The following is a 15,273-nucleotide window of genomic DNA, read 5'->3' as shown; positions in this document are numbered from 1 at the left end:
ATCCTTCTTTTTGGCAAAAGATCATTAAACAATTAGCTCTTACTCCACATAATGGTAATTTGATTGTTGGTGGTGACTTTAATTTACCACTTGATCCAATGTTGGATAGAAATTCGGCTTTCTCTTTCCGCCCTTCTAGATCTCATAAACAATTGTTGAATATGTGCTCCTCTGCACATCTCCAAGATATTTGGCACCTCCATAACCCAACAGGTAGTGATTTTTCTTTCTTCCCCCCCCCTCATTCTAGCTTTTCCCGTATTGACTATCTCCTAGTGCATTCGTCTTTGGTACAGCACTCATCCTCCCCGTACATTCACCCTATACTTATCTCTGACCATGCGGCTGTTTCTTTTTCTCTCCTAAATCTCGCTCCTAAGAGTAAACCTTCCTCGTGGAGACTTAATACGGAAGTTCTCCATGATGCTGGTCAAGTTCAAAACATACAAGATGAGATTGAACATTTCTTCTCTGATAATGAAGGCTCAGTTAGCTCTCCGGTGGTCTTATGGGACGCTTTTAAGTGTACTCTCCGCAGACACATTATTAAAGTTATGGCGAAAAGAAACGCTGACATCAAAAGGGAACTTGCGGAGTTGACAGATAGTATTAAACAGCAGGAGTTTCTTTTTCGACGTACTAATGATAAGCAATTGTTGCAATCCATTAAAAATTTGAAATATTCCTACAACACTATAGTTACCAAACAAGCTCATATTGGGGTTCAGGCCCAGAAATCCAGACGGTTACTCTTGAAGAATCTGGCTGGTAAGATTCTAGCCGCAACTTTGAAATTTCAGGAGTCTAACTTTAAATCCTCTCAAATCTCTGCTATTACTGATAGATCTGGGGTTAAAAAATTTCAAACTAAAGAAATTCTTGAGGTGTTTCGAGATTTTTATAGTTCTCTCTATACCCCCACTAATCAATCATCATTTGAAGCTTGCCAGGAATTTTTAAAAACTAGTCCTCTAAAATCTGTCTCTTCTGCGGATGGTGAGAAATTGGGTGGCCCCATCACATCTGCTGAAATTATCAATGCTATCAAGTCAACCCGGTCTGGCAAAGCTCCTGGGCCGGATGGTTTTCCCATCATGTTTTACAAGACATTGCTTCCTTCTATAGTCCCTCATCTTAAGGCTGTTTTTGATGTGTTTATTCACGAGAGCGCAGTTTCTGGTACTGCGGCAGATGCCACTATTGTCGTAATTCCGAAAGACGGAAAAGATATCTCAGACCCTAAAAAATTTCTCCCTATTTCCCTTCTTAACATGGAGGCTAAAATCTTTGCTAAGATTCTTGCCAAGCGATTAGAATCTTATATTCCCTCTTTAGTTCATTCACCTCAAACGGGTTTCATGAAGGGTAGACTTGCTAGAGACAACATCCGTACCTTCTGTCATATTCTCGGTACAGCTACACGGTCTATGCTTCCAGCGGCGGCTCTCGCCTTAGATGCGAAAAGGCTTTTGACAAGGTATCTTGGCCCTTTCTCCATGCTGTTCTTCGTGCCCATAATCTTGGTGACTCTTTTGTTAACATGGTTATGTCCTTATATGCCCAACCGAGAGCTAATATCCGTGTTAATGGGGCTACTTCTGAGTTTTTTAGTCTCTGTCAAGGTACCCGTCAAGGCTGCCCTTTATCCCCACTTTTGTTTTTATTAGCTATTGATCCTCTTCTTAGACTCATTGACCTACATCCAGATATCAATGGGTTTACTTTTGGCCCGCATCACATAAAAACAGCGGCTTATGCGGATGATGTTCTTATTTTTTCGGATAATATTGCTTCAGCTCTTCCCGCGCTTACAGATATTATTGCTCGTTTTTCTAAGGTCTCTGGTTATACGCTTAACAGAGACAAGACTAATGTTTCCCCTGAATGCTTATTGTTTTCCTGCGTATATGGGTACCGCTGGCTTTAAGTGGCAATCTAAACATCTCAAATACCTAGGGATTTGGTTTTGTGGTACGCTCTATGATACGGTGGCACATAATGAGGAGCAAACTCTTCTCAAAGTTCGTCAACTCCTAGATACCTGGTCCCCTAAACACATTTCTTGGTGGGGTCCTATTCAAACCCTTAAAATGATGGTTACTCCTATTATTAACTTTGTTTCCTCTATGCTTCCGGTGAAATTGTCCTCTTCTTTTTTTCGTGAGATTGACTCCATTACTTCTAAGTTTCTTTGGAGTGATAAGAGGGCTAGAATTGCGTATAAGTCTTTGAGGAAACCTTATGAGATGGGTGGTTGTAATTTTCCTGATTGGGAGAGATACTAGACTGCCTTTTTTAGCTTCCCAAGGTGCTTTGTGGTTTTCCTCGTCTCCTGTACACACGCCATCCTGGGTATTTATTGAGCAACATCTCTCCTTTCCCTTACCATTTTCTTCCTTTTTAACCACATCCACTTTATCTTTTCCTTTTTCCCGCTCCATTATCTTAGATACTATTGCAGCGATTAAGTCTGTGGATAGGAAAGTGGCTACCACGATTCATAAATCGAAGTGGTCTTCTTTATGGCGTAATCCTAGATTAAAATTCATTATTGATCCTGCGTTGATCCCTTACTGGTCCTCTAAAGGAGTAACTTTAGTTCGTCATCTGTATGACTCCAATAATGATCCATTGCCCTTTTCCTCTTTAGCTCAACAGTTCTCGCTTTCCAATTTGGACTTCTATACTTTTCTAAAAATCAAAGTAGCTCTTGCCAAAGTACGCCTGGAGCCCAATTCTCCTACTGTTATGTTATTTTCCTCGTGGCTTCGATCTGGTCATGTAGCTTCAAAAATCTATAACTTTCTGTCTTCTACTTCCTCTGCCTTACATACTGTTACCCAACAAAAGTGGTTACATCACTTTGATAAGGATCTTACAGACCATATTTCGCCGGAGACCTGGCAACTGATTGGTAAATTTTCTCTCCGTGATAATATCGCCCCTTCTTTAACCCAATCTAAATTTTTTTCTCTCAACCTTCTCCATTGGACTCCTGTGCATTTGCATTCGCTACATTTGAAGGATGATGATCTCTGTTGGAGCCGTGGTCTGGCTACTGGCGATTATCTGCATATGTTTTTTACCTGCTCTCTTTTACAACCCTTCTGGGATCTCATAAATAAACATCTCATATTAATTTTAATACTGATTTTCAGCTTTCCTTCCCTATGATCCTTTTGGGCCCTTTGGCTTCCCGAGTGCCCTTGCCTTTGGATGCCCTAGATTTGCAATTGCTTGATCTTTTATTGACAGTTGCTATTAAGGTAATCTTTATTGAATGGAAGTCTTTTTCTTCCGTCTCATATCATACATGGGTTTCTTTTTTATGTAGCGCACACATTTCAGTCGATGTGGCTCATCTTACCCCTACGATTTCTAGTAATGTTTGGAAAGCTCTGGATGCTTATATGGATTTGGCTTCGAAGGGTTTGGTTGCCCAGTATCCTTTTGTGTCCTCTCCTTGATTGCTGTTTTTTTATTTGTGTAGTGTGTGTTTGTAGTTCTGCAGTGGATCCTTCCCTATCCTTCCCTTTCTCTTTCTTTTCCTTCTTCTTGCTACCTCATTTTCCACTTTTTCTTCCCTTGTCTTCTTTTCCTTTTTCTCTCTTTTTACTTCTTCCATTCATAATAGTGATACCGTCTCTGGATACTTTGGTTCTCTGATATTCCCATTATGAGTTTCTTATATTTTACGTTTATATTGCTTTGAGGAAATTATTTGTACTTGATTTACTCAAAAGTACTATCTCTATGGATTTCGACTGTATCACTATGTATTGTATTTAATTACGTCTTATACTTTTTAAAATTAATAAACTTATTGAACACAAAAAAAAGTTGTTTCCTGAATAAGAGGAGCACTGGTTCCTTGCGTAGATGGTCTGGCAACTGATTCCAGAGTTTGGGGAGTACGACATAGAAGGTTCTCCCCTTTTCGATGCCAGGGTGCATCTATGGGTGGCCAGGTTACAGGCCTCTGCTGACCGAAGTGAGCGCCCTGGTACGTAGATCTTAAGGCGTTCCTTTATGTTTTTACTTTTCGCTTTGGAAGAAAAGAGGATATGTTATATCCTAGCTATATTGTAGCTTGTCATCCATCGCTCCACCAGTGGAACCCTGTAAGGATGATGTAACATGGAATGTTGGTGTATGAAAACCACAGTTGGATAAGGGCTGAACACCATGCTGGCTGCTCCTGGTGGGGTTGTATTACTGCTGTACTATTGATTTACAATAAATACTGCTAAGCATCTCAACCAGCCTGGAGTGATTACTACAGCATGTCAGATTCTATCAGATGCCCCTTTATTCTGAATACTCTCATCTGGGCTGTGTAATCTGCTTTTCTACATAAACACTGTCACTTACATTATTGTCAGTTTCGGCATTGAGGTGATCAGAGCAAATTATCAGATATTTTGACTGGTTTTCCTCAATGTGGCACTCATTGAAGTGAGTGCCTACATTGTCATTCAGTTTTAAAGCAGCAGTTTATCAACGCTATATTTACATCCTCGTGCCTGGGAAGGTCAGTCCTAACAGAATGAAGCCCTGGTGGGTCTGTGCTGTGTCACAGCTATGAACACCTGGAAAACTTGTTAAAACATTTATACCAGTCAGCAGTCTCGCCATCTTGCTTCCTTACTGGTGCTACTAGAGACAACCAAATATTCATGTGAGACAAATACTTTAGAACTCCAAATTTCATATTCATAATATCTCAGAATTACAGTAGAAATGTCAACATTCAATTTTCTAATTAGCGTTCTAAGCAGGCTGCATTCCAACTGATTAAGCGCCAAACAGCTGAACAGAAATTGCTTCCAAAATATTAAAACTGAATAGTTATAATTTCCCATGTTTGCAGATTCACAATATTAATTTATTTATTTTTATAGTGCAGCATACAAATTGTAGGGTTTTTTGGCACCAGACATTGAGCTCAAATTAGGCCTTGGCGGAGTTCGCAGAGTTGCTAAACAAACAATGATGGCCAGGGGAATATATCAGAGCACCGACTCGTGTAGTTACAAAAAAAGTAAGGAGAACACTGAAACTCATTTACATTTGCCCACCTCAGAGAATGGTTTGTAACCACTAAACCACAAATATTGAACTGAACACACACAGAGACTCTGAGAGGCAATGCAAACTTTTTTTTATAGAGTACAGGCAGTGCCAAGCAAAAAACGATGTAGAGCGAGAGAGGATGTCTTTTTGATTTCTTGAATCTTCAATTCAGAGATACAATGCATGAACAGATACAACCAGATAAGCACAGCCAACGCATTTCACCAGTTATGGGCTTCTTCAGGGATGCAATACACATAAATAAAAATAAAAATGTTATTACTATTAAGAGACATATAACATAGCACAAACACCACATTTAACAAAAGCTAGAATTACCACGTAAAAACAAAATCTTTTTGTAATGTTACAAAAAACTGTGATCAACAAGAAAAAGTATTAACTATTGTAATATTGGTACCGGTTTAGAAGGACCCCCTTTTTCTTTGGAGTATTTGATAGTACTTATAATGATTGTTCTTACCAAACTAATATAAAAAATAATCTTAAATTAAATTTTTGGGAGATTTTTTATGGCGAGTGCGCTTTGTGGTACAACCACTATGATTGACAGTAACTTTCATAACCTTAGATTGCTATGATCTTGACCACATTTTTCATCGGTGTTTAGGCTATACTGAAGCCAGAACAGGTACTGACATCTCTTTTCTCATTAGATTTAAAATTACTTTTCTTTTGCTTGTCGCTATTTGCAGCTAATTTTATTGAATGAACTCCTGGATGTTCTCAGTGCTAGAGCGTTTTATATTTCCTCTTTTTTACCATAACTTTTATATAATAGTTTGGTGTCCTATTGTATAATATGGACTTAAAGTTATCAGTGTATAACATATTTTATCTGTTGCGATGCTTTTCATTCTTTGCGATCGTTTTTGAGCTAATTTATTACACTAAGTATTTATGAGGGTGTTGACTGTTTCACTATTTTGGCATATTCGTGAATTACTTGCATCTTAGCAGTATTACTTGATATCGGCATACGGGTTTACACATTTTCTTTTTGTTTTTGTTTTATTAGGCTATCTGCTTTTAAACATTCAAATGTATATCACGACACGCAGCTTGTTGTGATGTCTGTCACCATAGTGAAGAATTAACCTCCTTTGGTTATACTGGACTGGCTTATACCAATAGTTGTTCCACTAACCAAATAGGTAGGTGTCAACTATCTCAAGCACCCCCTTCTTGCTTTTAAAAGCTTGCGCTATCAATATGAACTTAAGGCTATAACATATTGTAAAGTCTTAGTTTTACTTTTCTGTTTTTCTTTTTTCACTTCTATATAGTAAGCATTATCCATTGCTCTTGTGACCTTTATGACAGTAAGACCTATTGTACTGAATATGGGATCTATTCCTTTTGCTTGTATGGTAAGTGGAAGCCACAATGTGTACATTTTGCATTGGACCATCAGAAACGGTGATTGTGGATACATTGAATCATGTGATATCTCTGGCATAGATTATAACTGGTTAATTTTTCAGTTATAACCCTCTATAAGTGACAATTTTGAAACATCCACCATGTGGAATTTGATGTCTTGTTTTAAATATCTCTTATGTGTCGTGCAGTTTTTGTTTCCCTTTGTTTTAGAGAATGAACTTTCTTTGTTTTAAGAATAATCAAGCATGTTTTGTCAGGTGTGTTTTTTCATGTTTCTTACATTAACTGAATATATGACGGACTTTTTTCACATATTGTAGATGTGTCTTCATGGTTCTCATGAAATGCAGTTTAATACTTTTTCTTGTTGATCACAGTTTTTGTAACATTACAAAAAGATTTTGTTTTTACGTGGTAATTCTAGCTTTTGTTAAATGTGGTGTTTGTGCTATGTTATATGTCTCTTAATAGTAATTTAAAAATGATTGTATTTATATGTATTGCAGCCCTGAAGAAGCCCATTACGGGTGAAACGTGTTGGCTGTACTTATCTGGTTGTATCTGTTCATGCATAGGATCTCTGAATTAAAGATTCAAGAAATCAAAAAGACATCCTCTCGCTCTACATCGTTTTTTTCCTCGACACTGTGACTGTACTCTGTAAAAAAAAGTTTGCATTGCCTCTCGGAGTATCTCCGTGTGTTGAGTTTGCAGAGTTCTGCTATGCGGAACTCCTTAAGGTGCCCAAAAAACCCTGCCACGCTTCGTGGAATTCCACAGAGGCAGAGTGCAGTACGTCACGTTGCTTGCGCTGATTTTTAGCACCAGAAGATTGTCCCGAGCTGTAAATTCAGCGCGAATGGCACTACACGTCGCAAAAGAAGGCCCTGCTTCTTTCAGCTGCTCAAGTAGATATTCTACTCAAGCAGCAGCTTCCTCAACATGAGCGGGGTGCCATCCACCGCCTGCGTTGAGAAATCTCACGTGGGCTAGGTCTGGCGGCTTAATTTTTTTGCTCACCAACTTAACGTTGGTGATCCTCGTGAGAGAAAAAACTCTGCTCCACGTCACTGAGCATGGAGTGAGCAAAATTCCACGAACACTACCGGCACAGCAGAATTCTTCACCCTCCCCTAAATTCGATGAGCCGAGAGGCAACAAGAAGATTTGACCAAATAATCATGCTCTTAGTTTTTTCTAAAACTGCAGTATATGAGAAAGGGAACATAGAGACAGTGTTTCCAAAGTTTGAGGTCAGTACCGAACATGTTTGAACCCCTTTCGATTATCTTTAAAAATAGGCACCTGGAGGAATCACTGATTAGCAGAATAACGTTGTTTATGACCTTAATGAAGTAGTAATAATGTTGGTGGCAGAGACGAGGCAATGGAGTGTGTTGAGCAGATTTTAAATTGAGAGAGATGCAATAACAAGTTCTTGTCTTCTGTGCCATCGGTCAAACATTGGTTGGAAATCCATAACTGTCAGGACATAACAACGTTTTGAGAAAAACAATGCTTAAAATAATTGATGGGGATTTTCTTGGTATTGTCTGTCAAGGGGGCGTGTACCGTTAGTTAGTAAGGGTTACAACCCCAAAATCCTCAAGGGGAGATGCATTTAATGTTTTTCCACAAAGGAAATGTTTATAATTGCAGGTAGTTTTATAGTACAGAACTTAGAATATTCCACATTGTATCACCACTGGGCATAAAAGCAAAGCATTTATATCATTGTTTTTAAATGCATCCACGGGCTAAAATGGTTGATTGAAAATACTGATATTTTAGTTTTTGGGGTCGAATCACACTATAAATAAATACATTTGAAATAAATGAACCATGAAGACGTGATGTGTGCTGCATGTTGCAAAGGACTTATGAAAGCTATTCTTCTCATCGCCATGTTCTCCCTCAAATGGGCAGTTAAGCCCCAAAGCATGAGATATTGCTAAATGTAAGCATTTCTTCCTGTGATACTTCTTCGGGAACATAAACGACACAACCTAACCTTCTATGGTATTCTAGTGAGACTTGAAACCTCAAAGATTATCCATGGAAATCCAACAGCACTGATAAGTCTAAGTTAGAGCATCTGGAAGGGGCAGTGGGGAGGGCCAATTTAAGCATCAGGGAAATTATGCAGCAAGAAAGACAGAAAGTACAAATTATGAGGCATAACACGGAGTATTTTATAGTAGAATTAATTGATTGTTTTGACATTTTTACACATATTAATACTGTCAGGGCAAAGGATTTACCACACTAATACCAGTTTAACACCCAGCAGGGCAATAAGCAACAAAAAGGTGAACTGGCGACCTTTGGGCAGGGCCTACCACTGCACTGCAACGTGTCATCACATTTTTAAAAACTTTTACTCCGTTTGAGCTAGAAACAATATTTTTTCATAAAATCAGCAAATTATGCATTAGATAATGGATTATGTGGTAAATGCGGCAGATCCATAGGTATGTCGAAAATGCTGCAGAGTCGCATCATTCCAGGGGCTCTGGCCCAAGTGTAGACTTGTGACTGTCTTACAGAAAGAACAAACAAACGTTCGAAAATGCTTATGTGGTAACATTCGCAGAAATGGCTGAACATTGGTTAGTGAGTACGCGCACCGTAATAGTAGAACTTATGAGCAATAAATGAAAGAATACAGTGGGGAGAGATCTGCTCTACTGGTTTACCATAAAGGAAATTGATGAATTTAACAAAAGTTCTCGAATTTTACTCAGTAAACAATGTGTGTGCATATATGTACAAAATATATTGTTTTATGGATAAATATCAATGACATGTAAAATGATTAAATTAAAACAGACCTGGCACTTATGCAAGTGTAACCATTTTATTATGTTTTGAATCTCCATCGTAAACATTAGAGTAAATGACATCCGATGATGCGTATTACCTACATTTGGTCTAATTCTTGTGTTTACCGCCGTTTGTATTTTTATTTACTTTTATTTTATATTTTCATTATTCCCCTTGAAACAAGCCTCAATTGCATGACAATTGCCCACTTTTAGACAGCACATTCGAATGCTAGGTAAAACATATTTTCTCCTAAGTGCACAACTTGTTGAATTTAAAGTATGGCAATTTCATAACAGCTCTCAAACAATCATTATTTCAGAAAATTGGAGACAATTCCAAAAAACAGACAGTAACTAAAAAGCAAACACATTTTCCAAAGTCACTAACATTATTATATGTGCGCCAGGCATTTACGTGTTAACATATTGGCCATTTGAGTGCGTGCCTGGCGCTGCAAGAGTAAAATAGCTGCAACAGGTAACTAAATAAAAACATGCGATCTTCCAATTACTTCCAATTTGTAAGCCCCAGAGCTGTCTGTGCGACAGCATTTTAAAAGGAGTATTTAATGCGCAAAAGAAGTGTACTTTTAGTAAACCAAAATAGAAGAAGGATTTTGAGTGCGTTTGAACACAACTGCACACCATGCTCAACTTGCTACAGTTGTGGCCCACTGCAAGCGTGCCAGAGATGTGGGTGGCATTCGTACTGCCCCGGACCCGGCTTTGGGTCTCCACCCCCGGAGAAGCACAGGACTGTCCAGCTTAACATTTTATTTAGTTCTATTCTGGCGGGGTTATGACCCCATGCATTTCACATATTGGATAAAGAGTGCTTGGAGAGAAATGCACATAGTAGGAGAGGTGTTAACAACAGGTAGTGTGACATTTTCATAAAACAGAGTTATAAATGGGGATATGTTCATAAAAGACAAGAGATATGAACTCTCAGAGGCTGTAGTTCTGCAGTAGAACAGTGTTGTCTGCACCTAAAGAAAGCTACATTAGACCCTGATGACTTCGTCAACTACCAACTTATTACTCAGTTAACCTTCGTCAGCAATATCATTGAAAAAGCAGTCTACACTCAACTCATAAGATCACATCAAAGCTAACCATCTCCAGCATGACTACCAATCTGGCTTCAGAGCTCGCTGCAGCACAGAGATCGCAACCTTATGCATGATAGACAATAGCCTCCTGACACAGCTAAAGATGACCCCTGGCCTTCTGACCTGCTTCAGCACAGTCAACCATCCAACTCTCATCCACACCCGGGAGTATTGAACGGCATTTAATGGCAATGTCTTTTTGCTCTGCTCTTCTCCACACATCCAATGCCTCAAACACTGCCTGTACCTCTCCCAAACCTGACTGTCAGCATCTCCCTGAAGCTCAACACAACCAAGTCAGAATTTCCATTATTTGCAAGAACAACAAGCAGAACCTAGTAGAAACCTGGCTCATTGACATGAACATTGATGGGTCCAAACCCTCTCCTTTCACTGAATGTCAAGGGACTAGAAGTCACATTTTGCATCAACCTCGCCCGCAAGTAACACATTTCCAACAAACAAAGATGGTCTGGTATCTGCTCTCTTTACAAAAAGAAAGTAAAACTGTTTCTTCCAGAAAGAGACTTCAGAACTGCTGTTCAAGCCCTCTTGCATCTGGATGGTGGTAATGCCCTGCTACATGGCCTCTCAGACTGGCTCCCTTAAGGGCATCCTAAAGGCCACAGCATGTCTCATCCAGGGATGGAAGAAATCACATCCGCCTTTGCTGATGGAACTCCATGATGTGTAAGAAACAAAAGACGACCGTCCTTTTCTATCTATGCACCCTAGATCTTGAACAATATCCTCGTATCCATAAGGACCGGCCCAACACTGCTCCAGTTTAGGAAAGAGTTGAAGACACACCTCTTTAAAGAGCACTGCGTCACAATACAGTGCCAATCCAATACCCAGCAACCTATCAGTGTGTGTGGGATGGAGAGTCAGGGAATTAGGCCACCATGTACCTGAGGCCCTCCCGTCCACATCTCAATGGACCATAGATTAATGCATATGTGATTGACTAGCATGCCTAGCACACACCTTGCAGAGGCAGGCTTTCTGCCCTTGGGTCAATATCGTGTAAGTGACAGGTGATCTCGTCCATCAGACGCTGCATAGTGAGGCTTTACACTCTTGGGAACCAGCTAGAAAACAGGTGGGGCTTACACATGTGCATAGAGCCTACTGCATCATAAAGCGATCTTTACTTCACATATCCAGCACATCAAAAACTTTATGAAAGTGTGTAAATTAGCACACGTTCTACGAGTTTATCAAACTTACTTTAAAAAAATATATAATTTGTGTATATTTATAAGAAAAACAATGCTAGGTCCAGAAAATGTTAAAGGGTTAAAGTGCTTCAGTTATCATCGATCTGGGAATGAAGCTGAAAAGACCACTTTTACAACGTATTGATATTGAGTAGATTTGCTACACATCGAGGTATAGTAGCATGCATTATGCCAACTTATTTCTAAAGCTTGTCAGGTGATTTTGGACTTTCACGTTTCCCAGGCAATAAAGGTTACAGTTTAAAGAGCAAAGCAGCCCACAGTTCTCAAAAGTGCCGATTCAACCACATTACATGTTGTGCTGTGCAACAATGTCGTTCTTCCCAAATAATGTCAAATGTTATCGCGCTATCATTACACTGTAGAATGAAACAACAGTATTTTAAGAAGACTTTGAAAATACACCTTGGCCTCAATGTTGGGTAGTGTGACGCGCATTCAGTCTTTACAGGTGAACCATGTAGTGAATGAACTGCGCCACTGTACATAAATACCCATCCTTACGTCTGCAGGTTTAAGATGCAAACAGCGTCCTGGGGTAGGAGAACGATAGAACACAGGCATGTCTGGGATGTAAGCTTCACCCTGGGCCCTGGTGAAGAAGACAGGGAAGAACACAGGCATGTGTGCAGTGTAAGCCGCACCTTGGACCCAGATGTGGAAGACTCACTGGATAGAACACAGCCTCAAAACTTCACCCAGGGCCCTGGTGAATAAGACAGGGAAGTACACGGGCATGTCTGCAATGTCAGACGCACCTTGGATTCAGATGTGGAAGACCGGATAGAACACAGCCCCACATCTGTGGTGTAAGCTGCCCTGCGTCCTAGTGTAGGTGTAAGCTTCCGAGCTTCCTGGTGTAGGTGTAACATGCCCTGGGTCCTGGTGTAGGTGTAAGATGTCCTGCGTCCTGGTGTAGAAGACAGAATAGCGCACAGCCTCACGTCTGCAGGTGTAAGGTGCCCCCTGGGCCCTAATACGACTTCCCCATTAGGCGTGAGAGCAGCGGAGGACGCACAACAAAGCTGCGTGATAGTGGCGCCTCGGAACTGCCAATCACAAGAACTCTCAGCATAGGTGACCAAGCAAGGATTCTGGAACAGAGATCACCTGTGGCCAATCAGAATGCAGGGGGCTTACACAAGCGTGGAAAGGGAGTCCCAGTCCCCTCCTCCTCACTTGGGTAGTATTAGACAGGCATAGTTGGGGTAAGTGGGTCCCTGACACGCTGCGCCGCGGAACCTCTGCACCTGCTGCATAATGAGAGAGACGCAGCGGATCGTGGAACCCACTCCCAAATGTCAACCACGGGCCTTATCACGCCCCGGTGTAGTGCCATTTCTGTGTCTGGGGCTGCAGCATCTAAAGGCGTCTGCGACTTTGCCTTGGGACACAATCCCTTAATATATTCACCCCACCTCCCAGCTGCCGATGTTCACAACTCCCCAAAACCCTACACGGCCCATTCTCTCTGGAGGTGACCAGTGCCTCCCTCGGAAGGACTGGTGATTCAGGCTTGCTTGTATGTGCGTTTTTTGCTCTCAAGTTGTATATTTGGCTCCTATATGTTTTCGTAATCTTGTAATCTGAACACAATGACTAATGCTTGGTTGTCCTCGCGTCAGATTAAAGCGCTCTGGTTGGTGTCTCTCCAGACTGCCTCGGCGCTTTATAAAAATGTAAATATCTGATAATAACAGTAATAATAAATATCAGCCCCGTGCCTTAGCTCTGGATTACTCGAGGTTGTTATTTTTTTTATTTTGTATTCACAGTTGCTCTGAGCACTGCCGGCATTGCTCGGAGGCACCAGTTTACGTCACGACTACAAACGGTCACAGAATAAACAGAAACAAACGCGTGCAGTTTGTGTAAGCTGCATTTGTACTGTGGCCTGTGGGTGAGTGCACTTCCTCGTCTATGCCACAGGTGAGGAGCATGAAACGCACCGGGCAGCGGGCACGCGCCGTGCCTGGGGGCAGAGCGCGGACCCCCGGGGGCCTGCCCTGGAACTGGAGAGCCGCTCCTCCAGGAATGCGAGAATGACCTCCGCCGGCCCCCAGGGCAGCTGAGTGCACAGTTTATACATTCTCCGTGGGAGGCCGTGACTCCGGATAGCTCCGAGGGACCACCCACTGAGGCTGGCATCCCGCGCTCCTGGCGCACCGCAGGGTCCACACAACGAGGATATTGGCCCGTTTCATCACAGACGTGTCTTAAGAAAGGCCACTATCACCGTGAGATGCGTGGAGTGATGATCGTTCATGGCGCGCCCACCCTTATAGCAGCATCACCTGCTGTATGAAGGCCCGTGATGCACTGCCGGGTCCGAAAACACGCGCATCTACACGTGTATCTCGTGCGCACTGGCGCGGCAACATGCAACAGGGCCTAGAGCAAGCAAGGAAAATGGACCCTCCTGTCCCCGTGGTTATGTACACAAAAGTAGCCATAACTGGGTTGCAGGCCTGTGCCCTGGTGCATCTTCCGCACTTTTGATAGTCACACCGCTGTTGGTGTACAGACAGTCTCCCCATGGAGGCCTCGCAAATGAGGACACAACACAGCAAATGTTTCGACGAATCTGGCTACATTTCAGGATCTCTGCATCCGTGTGTACTGCACCGGCCATCAGATCGAGGTGGGGTGATAACTACCTGTTGGTGGTGGGGTGATAACTACCTGTTGGATCGATCTATCTATCTATCTATCTATCTATCTATCTATCTATCTATCTATCTATCTATCTATCTATCTATCTATCTATCTATCTATCTATCTATCTATCTATCTATCTATCTATCTATCCCTACCTAACCTCTCACTTTCACTCCCTCTCTCTTGGATCAGAAAAGGGACCACGGCGCAGAATAGCTCCCAGAACACCATTACATGAAGCGCAATGAACTCTTAAATTCTAGAACACGAAACAAAGTACTCCTTACCCAGCTGTATATTGTAGGGACCGAGCACCGCCCCTCCCCACCCCGGGTCCAGTGATATGGCAGCAAGGCGCTGATTACTGCTCAATTCTCAAACTGCATGCGTAGAGCCCTACCCCAGGTCACCCTCCAGGCTGACCACCCCTGCCAGGAAGCCACAAAACACTGCCCTGGACGTAGGGGACGCCGCCTGATACCCTCGCCCCACCGGAAACCTGCCGAGGACTCCACGAAAAGAAGCCGAGACCCCTGCAGGCGCTTGTTTCTTACCGTAATACGGCGGTTCCAGGGCCCCTGTCCGGCCTCCGACTTTACAGCAAGCTGGTGAACTATTTTTGGGTCCTGTCGGGGGAGCCATGTATGGATTGAAGCTGCCCGCCTCCTCCACTAACCACGCCCCCAGCCCTGATGGGCACCTGCTGCTGCTGCGGCCAGCCAGGGAGGGAGGGGCCGAGCACCGCTTTAGAAACTTTGCAGACTTTGGCACTCGGCTTTGGTAACCCCCAAATAACTACCCGCGAAAATATCAGAAGTAAACAAGCACTGCAGGCGCGCCTTTAATGAGCATCAGCTTCACATAACACAAAGAGATTAGTGCTCTAGGAAATGTTGGAGAAGGGAGACCACGCTCTCGTGTGCTTTTTATTCTAGCAGAATGAAACCAGAGTGTGAGGGA

General features: G+C 42.1%; 1 protein-coding gene across 1 annotated transcript in view; it reads right to left on the bottom strand.

The window, feature by feature from the left end:
- SGCD (sarcoglycan delta) overlaps positions 1 to 14,990 on the bottom strand; it is a 1,044,256-nt gene extending 1,029,266 nt beyond the window's left edge. Inside the window, exon 1 of the mRNA XM_078653701.1 lies at positions 14,868 to 14,990. The gene's annotated coding sequence lies outside the window, so the exon portion shown is untranslated. The remainder of the gene's footprint in view (positions 1 to 14,867) is intronic.
- Positions 14,991 to 15,273: the final 283 nt, after the last annotated feature.

The sequence above is a fragment of the Lissotriton helveticus genome, chromosome 7, assembly GCF_964261635.1.
Source record: "Lissotriton helveticus chromosome 7, aLisHel1.1, whole genome shotgun sequence".
NCBI lineage: Eukaryota > Metazoa > Chordata > Amphibia > Caudata > Salamandridae > Lissotriton > Lissotriton helveticus.
Note: the sequence above shows the minus strand (reverse complement) of the source record. Positions and strands in the feature narration are given on the sequence as shown.